This window comes from Crocuta crocuta, unplaced genomic scaffold, assembly GCF_008692635.1.
Source record: "Crocuta crocuta isolate KB4526 unplaced genomic scaffold, BGI_CrCroc_1.0 scaffold466, whole genome shotgun sequence".
Classification (NCBI taxonomy): Eukaryota; Metazoa; Chordata; class Mammalia; order Carnivora; family Hyaenidae; genus Crocuta; species Crocuta crocuta.
This window is the reverse complement of record NW_027529672.1, coordinates 3,384,960-3,395,647: the sequence shown is the minus strand read 5'-3', so window position 1 is coordinate 3,395,647 and position 10,688 is coordinate 3,384,960.

Below are 10,688 nucleotides of genomic sequence, written 5' to 3'. Positions count from 1 at the left end.
ACGCGTGCAGGGAGCAGAGGGAGAGGGAGACAGAGGATCTGAAACGGGCTTTGTGCTGACAGCAGAGAGCCTGATGCGGGGCTCAGACTCATGAACCGTGAGATCATGACCGAGCCTAAGTCAGACACTCACCCGACCGAACCACCTAGGCGCCCCTGTTCTCTGCATTTAAGAGTCTCTTATGGTTTGACTCCGTCTCTGTTTTTATCCTTTTTTTTTCCTTCCCTTCCCCTGTGTTCATCATGTAGGCCTTTTTAAGTGACAGTCCAGAGCTCAGAGTCCAATTTGGTAGCCACTAACCTCTGTAGCAACTAAATCTTTAAAATTTTAATTTTCATTTTGCATACAATAAGCATACTAAATGCAATCCATTGTTTCTGGTGGAAGTTTCCTTTGACCACTGCATGAAGTCACGTGACCACCACCACAGCCAAGATCCAGAAGACTTCGTTCATTTAAAAGCATCCCCTTGGGGGCACCTGGGTGGCTCACTTGGTTAAGCATCCAGGTCTTGACTTCAGCTCAGGTCATGATCTCAAGGTGGTGGGATCCAGCCCCATGTCGGGCTCTGTACTGAGCTCTGTGGAGCCTGGTTGGGATTCTCTCTCTCGCTCTCTGTCTGTCCCTCCCCCGCTCATGTTCTCTCTCTCTCTCTCTCTCAAAATAAATAAATGAACCTTAAAAAACATAAAACAAAATATCCCCTAAGGTTGCTCCTTGTGGTGAACCTTCTCCCAACCCCTAGTCCCTGGTAACCACTGATCTGTTTTGTATTTCTCTAATTTTGCCTTTTAGAATTTAAATTAATTAAAATGAAACAATATAAAAGTCAAACGGTCAGCTGCACTGGCCACATTTCATGCACTCAATAGCAATCTGTGGCTAATGGCTGACATTTTGGACAGTGCTGATAAAAAATATTCCCATCATTCCAGAAAGTTCTATCAGACAGCACCAGTAAAAGGTACATTTACTCAGTGGTTCTTAAATATTTGGGGATCGTATTCCTTCTATCAACCCTCTTCCTAGAAAAGGGACACAATATAGACATACACAAAAAGTCTGGTACACATTTTTGGGACATCCATTGGTCCCTCGAAGCCCCTTTCTAGGAGTTAAGACTCCCAAATTCCATGTAAACTTGGAAATCTAAAAGCATTTTCCTCCAGCCCAGTTTTCTGCTTTGTATCTTCAAGTTGGAAATAAGACCAAAGCATTGTCTTGTAAGCTTGTTGTTTCTCTTTAATATGCGACGCTGACAGGCAATTATTCACGGAGATTACTGCACACACAGTGATGCCCGCTGCGCCGCCCGCTCTTGGTTGCAGGAATGAGCTTTTGGAAATCATCATTATTAGTAAATATGAATCGGGGGTGTTTGAAATGACTTAATGGAAGTTTAGCTTCTCTCACATTTAATCTTCTTTGTTAAAATGTAATGGTAAAGTAGTTTCAGAATAAGCTTAGCATTTTAAAAAAGGTAACTTGTTCCTTAAACAGTGTTCTTGGTAATTCTAGCCCAGATCAATTTCATTCTGAAAGCTGCTTCCTTCCATTTCACAATTTAAGGGCAATAATTGTGTTGGCTTTACTGATGCTATCTTGTTCACAATTTCTGTTTGATGCTGGCTTCTGCTCAGCTCCCCCGAATACTTGGGAAAACCTTTCTTTATTGCTCTCCATCTTTTGTTTATAAAATGCCCCAGGCAAATGGGAAAGAAGGGTCTGGCGTAATGGGCGCTCATGTATAGATCCTGGATTGCTGCAACATTGTTATGAGAGGAAAACATTTTATTTCCTTGCCTCCACATACCTTTCTTAGAGGAAATCCTAACACCTGAAGAGGGTATCCGGTCCACATTTTAATGTCTCCTCTAACAGTAAGACCTGTTCCTTTATAACTCTTCTGGGGCCTCTAGACTCCATGACATCTGGATAACAGTGACTCAAATACCCATTCTGGGCCCCCCGGAAATCAAAAGCCTGCTCTCAGATTTTGCAAATGGTCCATGGTTTACTTTCTCATGAGGAAGTCAGACCAGAATTCTTGACTTCCTGCCTTAAAGAATTCTTCTAGATTCTTCCTCTTGTGGTTGTTCTTTATCTGCTCCTTATGGGGAGCCCAACTGTGTCAAGCCTTCTCTGGATCCATCAACCACCTTCCAACTACCACGAATATAGGCTGCTTCCATGTGGTAGAGCTTTCTCTGAATGTTTATGGATCCCAGGGAGCATTCACTTTCCCGGCACACAGCAAGCGTTCAGAAATTCCACATCATGTCTTGCTGTTCTTTAGAGCACACTGGACCATCTTCAGGTTCACCCAGAGTGGTGTCCTGCCTTCTGCCCTCTTCCTGACTCCTCCTTTCTTTCTGTCCTCTCTTCTCTTCCTCAGCAGTGTGAATACGTACTGCTAATGGGTATTTCTAGTACAGAACAGCTTAGCCATGTCTTCGGTGCCCTTGGCCCTAGCTAGCACCCATGTCCTGAGAACCTCATTCCTATTCCATATTCATCAGAACTTTGGGGTTGCAAACAACAGAAACCCAACTTAAATTAGCTTAAGGGCAGGGGGTGGGAGAGTATTCTCTTGACTCACAAAACCCAGGTGGGAATAGCAGGGTAGGCTGGCCTGGAGGCTTGGGGCAAAGTTCTCTCCATGTTCTTGTTCTCAGCCTCCCAGCTTCTGGAATTTGTACGAAAACAGCTTTCTTTAGGTAATGAAGACAGGGCTTCAGGTATCATGGAGCCCCATCCTTGCCTCCACCAAGGGAACAAGGGCCTTTCCCCAACACCTTCAGGTAGAACACTCTGGGAAGGCTTTGATTGGCCTGCCTCAGGCTACACACCCAACGCTGGACCAGTCTAGACAGGGGACAGGGGAAGGCAACCTGGGCGGGGTGGCCTCCCCTGCAATTAGGGAGGCAGGTTCCAGATCCAGGTGTAGGGGAGAGAATGTCCCTGGGATGACAGCTAATGCACACAGCGCGCAACTCACTGAAGCGCTTGCCTCCACGAAGATAGCTCTGGACAAGAAACGGGGACTTAGAGACCTGGACGCGTGTAGGTACCATGACTCACTCACCATAGACATGGGGCCAGGGTCAGATAACTCTCCCTTTCTGCCTCTAGGAAGGGTCTTTGCAATCCAGACAGTAAGAATGTTTTGGACGCCTAGAAGTTATGTGTGCTCTTGCAAGAGGCACTTTTAGTACAACAAATAACTTGGGAAGGCATATCAGAGAGATCACCTCCCTGGTCCTGCATCCTCTGCTTGGATGGCTCCGAAACCAGCCTGGACCCTCAGCAGCTGGCGTCGCTGAATCATTTCCAAAAGGTGATGCTATGGCCTCTCCACAGCCTGTATTTAATAACCTTATGCATCTGGAAATCCTTCCTTATTTTCCATCCTAAATCCTTCCTGATGCAATTGAATGTCATTTCCTCTCTGTGCTCAGGAAAGGGAAACCAGATGGTCAGTATCCCATATGAAATAACTTTTAATAAACTTGCTGGAATTAGTGACCCATCATGTAGTCTGTTTCTTTCCTGGGTTAAATTGTCCTAATCCCATCAACTGTTTTCCTCTTAGGGCGTATTTTCTAGCCCTGAAATTACCCGAGCTTCTTTTCTCCAGAAGAGACTCAAGTTCTTGCATTTATTCAATGTGTGTTGATGTGTGGGATAGTATTACATACTGGTTAGGCAGGAAAGAATCAGCAGAGAAATTTCCAGCATTAAATGAACCCAACTCCAGAGTTGGGTTTTTAAATTTTAATTTTTTAATTTGAATTCAATTTAGTTAACATCTAATGTAGTATTGGTTTCTGGAGTAGAATTCAGTGATTCATCACTTATGTACAACACCCAGTGCTCATCTCAACAAGTATCCTCCTTAATGCCCATCCTCCATCTAGCCCATTCCTCCCCAGATCTGCCTTTCAGCAAACCCTCAGCTTATTCTCTGTATTTAGGAGTCTCTTGGGGCGCCTGGGTGACTCAGTCGGTTAAGCATCCCACTTCGGCTCAGGTCATGATCTCACAGTTCTTGGGTTCGAGCCCCGCGTTGGGCTCTGTGCTGACAGCTAGCTCAGAGCCTGCAGCCTGTTTCAGATTCTGTATCTCCCTCTCTCTCTCTGACTCTCCCCTGCTCATGCTGTCTCTCTCAGAAATAAATAAAACACTTACAAAGTTAAAAAAAAAAAAAAGAATCTCTTATGGTTTGTCTCCCTCTCAGTTTTTATTTTATTTTTCTTTCCCTTCCCCTGTATTCATCTGTTGTGTTTCTTAAATTCCGCATATGAGTGGGATCATATGATGGTTGTCTTTCTCTGACTTATTTCACTTACCATTATACTCTCTAGATCCATCCGCATCATTGCTAACGACAAGAATACATTCTTTTTGATCACCAAGTAATACTCCATTGTATTATATATTCCACACCTTCTTTGTCCATTCATCAGTTGATGAACATTTGGGCTCTTTCCATAATTTAGCTACTGTTGCTAGAGCTGCTATACACATTGTAGGGCACGTGTTCCTTTGAATCAGCATTTTTGTATTCTGTAGATAAATATTTAGTAGTACAACTGTTGGGTTGTAGGGTCAAATCTACTTTTATTTTTAATTTTTTTAATGTTTATTTATTTTTGAGAGACAGAGAGAGACAGAGCATGAGTTGGGGAGGGACAGAGAGATGGAGACACAGAATCCAAAGCAGGCTCCAGGCTCTGAGCTGTCAGCACAGAGCCTGATGCAGGGAATGAACCCACAAACTGTGAGATTATGATCTGAGCCAAAGTCGGATGATGCTCAACCAACTGAGCCACCCAGGCATCCTGGGTCACTTACTTTTAACTTTTTAAAAAATGCTTTTATTTATTTTTGATAGCGAGACAGAATGCTAGTGGGGGAGGGGCAGCTAAAGAGGGAGACACAGAATCTGAAGCAGACTCTAGGCTCCGAGCTGTCAGCTCAGAACCCAATATGGGGCTCCAACTCACCAACCAGGAGATCATGACTTGAGCCAAAGTTTGAAGCTCAACTGACTGAGCCACCCAGGTGCCCCTCTACTTTTAACTTTTTGAGGAACTTTGGTACTGTTCTCTAGAGTGGCTGCACCAGTTTGCATCCCCAACAACAGTACAAAAGCGTTCCTCTTTCTTTGCATCCTCACCAACATCTGTTGTTTCCTGAGTTGTTGATTTAAGCCATTCTTACAGATGTGTGGTGGTATCTCATTGTCTTTCTCTGACTTATTTCACTTAACTTGATTTGTATTTCCCTGATGATGAGTGATGTTGAACATCTTTTCGTGTGTCTGTTAGCTATCTGGATGTCTTCTTTGGAGAAGTGTCTGTTCATGCCTTTTGCCCATTTCTTCACTGGATTATTTGGGTTTTTTTGTTTTTCTTTGGTATTGAGTTCGATAAGTTCTTTGTAGATTTTGGATACTAACCCTTTATCTGATATGTCATTTTCAAATATCTTCTTCAAGGAGATGTTCTAAGTATTACACACATTGGTAGCTCCAGAGTCTATCCATACCCAAGTGGACATTTTTAAAAAATGTTTTATTTATTTCTGAGAGAGAGAGAGAGAGTGAGCAGGGGAGGGTCAGAGAGAGAGGGAGACACAGAATCTGAAGCAGGCTCCAGGCTCTGAGCTGGCTGTCAGCACAGAGCCCGACACGGGGCTTGAACCCACAAACCGTGAGATCATGACCTGAGCCAAAGTGGGACGCTCAACCGACTGAGCCACCCAGGTGCCCCCCCCAAGTGGACATTTTTAAAAGCCATGCCAACTCATCGCTTATTCATTTCTATTTTATTTGTGAGAGATTTTTTTTTTTTTGTCAGCTCTAATCATTTGTTGGAATGAAATTGATTTTGCTGGGCCTAAAATGGGAGCATGCTTCATGGAGCTATTCTAGCTTTTTAGCTTGAGCACCTCTCAAGAAACCATTTCATGTTTTCTTGGGTAGAGTTAGTAACCCATTGCACAAGACAGGGGAGGGTGTGGTTGAGTCTTTTCTCAAACACAAACCCCAAAGTGGCAAAAATAACCTTCCTGATTGTTAGAAGACCACACAGTTTCCTACTCACAAACCCTGGGGTCAAAGAAAGATGCACCCTGGGGCAGGAATACAGAATGAAAAACCCCTGGCTTGCTGGGGAGATCATGGATCCTTGAGTGAGAGCAGACCTAAGGGTTGTGTTCTCTGGTAGATACCGGAATCTACCCACTTCCTGGGGGGTGCACAACTTTAAGAGCTGAATGAATGAACAAGTGAATGAATGAATTGAAGGTGGTCCTGATTGCTAAGGAGTCCTTTTCTTTTTTTACTAATTGGAAGTTTATACCTCCTCCCCCCCCTATTTTTTAGAGAGAGAGAGTGCACAAGTAGGGGAGAGAGGCAGAGGGAGAAAGAGAATCTTAAGTGGGCTCCATGCCCAGCGGGGAGCCGATGTGAGGTTCAGTCGCACGATCCCAGGATCATGACCTGAGCCAAAATCAAGAGTCAGATGCTCAACCGACTGAACCACCCAGGTGCCCCGGAAGTTTGTACTTTTTAACTTAATTCACTCATTTCACACCCCACTCGCCACCTCTGACAATTGTTCTCTTATCTATGAGCTTGTTTGTTTGTTTGTTTGTTTGTTTGTTTGTTTGTAAGACTCTTCCNCCTCCCCCCCCTAGTTTTTAGAGAGAGAGAGTGCACAAGTAGGGGAGAGAGGCAGAGGGAGAAAGAGAATCTTAAGTGGGCTCCATGCCCAGCGGGGAGCCGATGTGAGGTTCAGTCGCACGATCCCAGGATCATGACCTGAGCCAAAATCAAGAGTCAGATGCTCAACCGACTGAACCACCCAGGTGCCCCGGAAGTTTGTACTTCTTAACTTAATTCACTCATTTCACACCCCACTCGCCACCTCTGACAATTGTTCTCTTATCTATGAGCTTGTTTGTTTGTTTGTTTGTTTGTAAGACTCTTCACACAAGTGAGATCATATGGTATTTGTCTTTCTATGTCTGACTTATTTCATGCAGCATAATGCCCTCAAGGCCCATTCATGTTGTTGCAAATAGCAAGAGTTTATTCGTTTTCATAGCTGAATAATACTCCGTTGTGCGTGTATGTGTGTGTATACATATACGTATACATACAACTTCTGTATCCATTCATCCATCAGCAGACACTTGGGCTGTTTCAATTTCATGGTGTTGTAAATAATGCTGCAGTGAACATGGGATGCATATACCTTTTAGTGTCGGTGTTTTTGTTTTCTCCTGATACGTACCCAGAGATAAAATTGCTGGATCATATGACAGTCCTGTTTTTTTAATTTTTTGAGGAAACTCCACAGTTTTCCACAGAAGCTGTACCAATTCATAGTCCCAGCAAGAGTGCACAAGAGTTTTTAGGGACTTTTGCTTTTGTTTTTGTTTCAAAGAGGAGTTCACATTGCTTTCCTTCTTGGTTGCATTCTTCAAGGGCACACTGGTGGATTCTGCTTCTCCCTCAACCTGACGTCTCGTGATCTTGTAGCTGCGCACTATGCAGCTCTAGGAGTACCTTTTATGTCAGTCCTCTTGTCAAAGGGGTCCCTGCAGTTGTTCAGTGCACAGCCTGCATGGCTGTCCATGGCAGCCCCTCAGTCCCAAGCCCCATAGACCTTCTCATCAAATCATTTTACCCATCTGTGAGTGGGCACCCTGCCACCCCCCACACAAATGGTGGATATACGCAAGGGAGTGCTTCTTTGAGCGTAATATACAAAACACAAATTTTGACAGTTCTGTTAAATTTCTGTTGATATTTGTAGACATCTACTGCCTCATAAACTTTGTTTTCAATTATGTATGCTCACAAGCTGTTCCAGTTTTGATATATTTAGGAAAAGTTCAGTCACATTTTCAGAATTGTAATGATTTCCCATAAAACATCTGATTCTGAAAATTTGTATCTATACAGTACAAATAACATAATGGCAAGCAAATCATGCTACATACTACCTCCCTTTATGCTGTAGTTAAAGTTATTATAGCTTTCCAAACAGTTTGCTTTTCAATATCATAAATAAAGATCGTTGGGTTCGGGCTTTTAAAAAATATGCATAACTTGGAGACCCAGTGTCTACTTATCTTTCCAATACACATCGTTCAGTTTCTCCAATAATATTTGTATGAAGGTGGAATTAAAAAAATGCTCTCTCACCCAGGGGTCTACTTCGCCTGGAAAAGGTGGACAGATCTGGAGTGGACTCACAGTATGAAGGCTTAGCTGGCAGGGAACTGTGCACCTCTGTGGATTCCGGTTTGATGAGCCAAAGCGATCTAGGTTTCTACGTATCTAAAGGAGTGTGGTCACGGAGGAGTGACTGAGGAAGGTTTGACATGACTAAGGCCTTCTGTTCTAATGATCGTTGCAAAAGTCAGTATTAGAGAGGAGGCTTCTATCCTTAGGAATAAGATGAGGGGGCATCTGGGTGGCTCAGTCAGCTAAATGTCCAACTCTTGGTCTGGGCTCAGGTCATGATCTCACAGTTCATAAGTTTGAGCCCCGTGTTGGGCTCTGTGCTGACACTATGGAGCCTGCTTGGGATTCTCTGTCTCCCTCTGTCTGTGTCCCTCCCTCACTTGCTCTCTCTGTCTTTCAAAATAAATAAATAAACTTCAAAAAAAAAAAACTTTGAAAAGGAAAAAGATGCAGAGGACGAAGAGGGTCTTGAGGGAGAGTGCCAGATGGCTGACTCCATGAAGCAAGCCCACCCGGTGCCCAGTGACCTGTGGGCAGGAGTCCCAGAGTCACCTTCATATCATTTGTTTGTGCCTTTGTTTGTTCATTATCCGTACATTCATCTAATTGCTTTGCTACCAACAACCTGTCCAGAATCTCTTTTGAAATACGGCAGAGAGAGAGGTAGCAGGTGTAATACTCATTTCTGCCCCAGGTGTTATTGGGAAGGTACATCCGACACAAACCCAGGCTGCAAGACGCTGACAGATGGTGGGAAGGTGAGACCCAGGAGGACAGAGATGCTGAGTCACAAGGTTGAAAGGAATCTTCCTAAACAGAGAATGGAAGAAATGAGGAGGAGTCTCAAAGGGGGTGATCTGACTTCCAGCTGGACAGGTGGGGTGTTTTTTTTACAGCTCTAATCTTTCTTGCAAGACTTTCAAAGACCGAAAATCTGGCCATCTCACTCCCATGCTTGGAAACCATCAATGGCTCCCTATTGCCTGCAGAATGCAGTACTAGTGCCTTGGCAATGCATTCAAGGGTTTTCGAAAGTGACCCCATTCTCTTTGTGGAATGAAGTCACACCCTCTCCCTCCTACCACTTCCTCCCTGATCTCATGGTCTCTCTATTTCCTAAACATTAGTGTTCTCTTCCTCTCCTCTTCCTGGAAATTGTCATGGGGACACCCCTGCCTTGAAACACCAGTAGAGGAGTGATGATGTACTGGGTCCACACAGGGAATCTTGGGAGCCAATGGGTCCAAGAAGACAGAGAACCAAGATGTCCAGAGGACACAGCCCCCAGCATCATCTGGGGCACAAGAGGAGATGCTCCCGGAGCTGAGTGTACAAGATGGTGGGATTTAGGTAGGGAGAAGATTCAGCAACTCAGGCCATGTGCGTGGCCACTTGTTCAAGCAAGTTTGATTGATGGCTTTCAGAAATATCAATGAACCAAGGACATCCCCATGGGGGCTCAGTTGGTTAAGCATCCCACTCTTGATTTCAGCTCAGGTCATGATCTCACAGTTCGTGAGATCAAGCCCATGTCAGGCTCAGCACAGAGCATAGAAACTGCTTGGAATTCTCTCTCTCCCTGTCTCTCTCTGACTCTTTCCCACTCTCATGCGCGCTCTCTCTCTCTCTCTCTCTCTCTCTCAAAATAAAGGAATAAGCTTAAAAAAGAGAGAGAGAAATACCAATGAACCAAAGGAAATGTGCAGGGGAAGTTTTGGGATTGATGAATTCCAGTGCCTTTGTAGCTAAATGGTACTGTGATAAAAATTGTTTTCATATCTTTGTGAACTCAAATGATTGATGTTTCAATAAGCAATTTAAAAAGGGATTGTTTCACCCCATGACAACAATGCTTTAGATGCTTTTAAATAAAACCTCAGAGATTTTTATGTGCAAATGAAACATTATAGGAATTACGTGAATATATGCCAGTTTCCCTTGCCATACAGCATATGTCAATGTGTGTGTGGGGGGGGTGCATGTTAGCAGCAATATCCACATACCGTTGGCACTTCTAACAGGACCCCTAAAAAATCCTTCCTACACACACTCTACACACAATTATCACCAGTCACCAGAATCCCTAAAGGGAATTCATACGTGGTAGAGTGAGAAATTTCTTAGTGGGACCGCAGCTGGTCCCTCCCCTGTGACGGCAGTGGCTTTGCTCTTGGGACCTAGGACTTCCTGCCCAACTGCTTTCCGATTCCCCTGCACCAGTGGCTTCTAGGGACCCCGCTCACCCTCAAGGGTCCATGTCCTCCAGGGAGCCCCCACCCGGAGACGAATCCAGCGTCTAAAATGCAAACTAGGTTGCATTTTAATGAGATGAAAAATAACACCTAACTATTTCTTAGAGGACTGTGTATAAATTAGTTATTGATTTTAAAGCACCTTGGAAATGTAATGTGGGAGGCAGCATGGCATT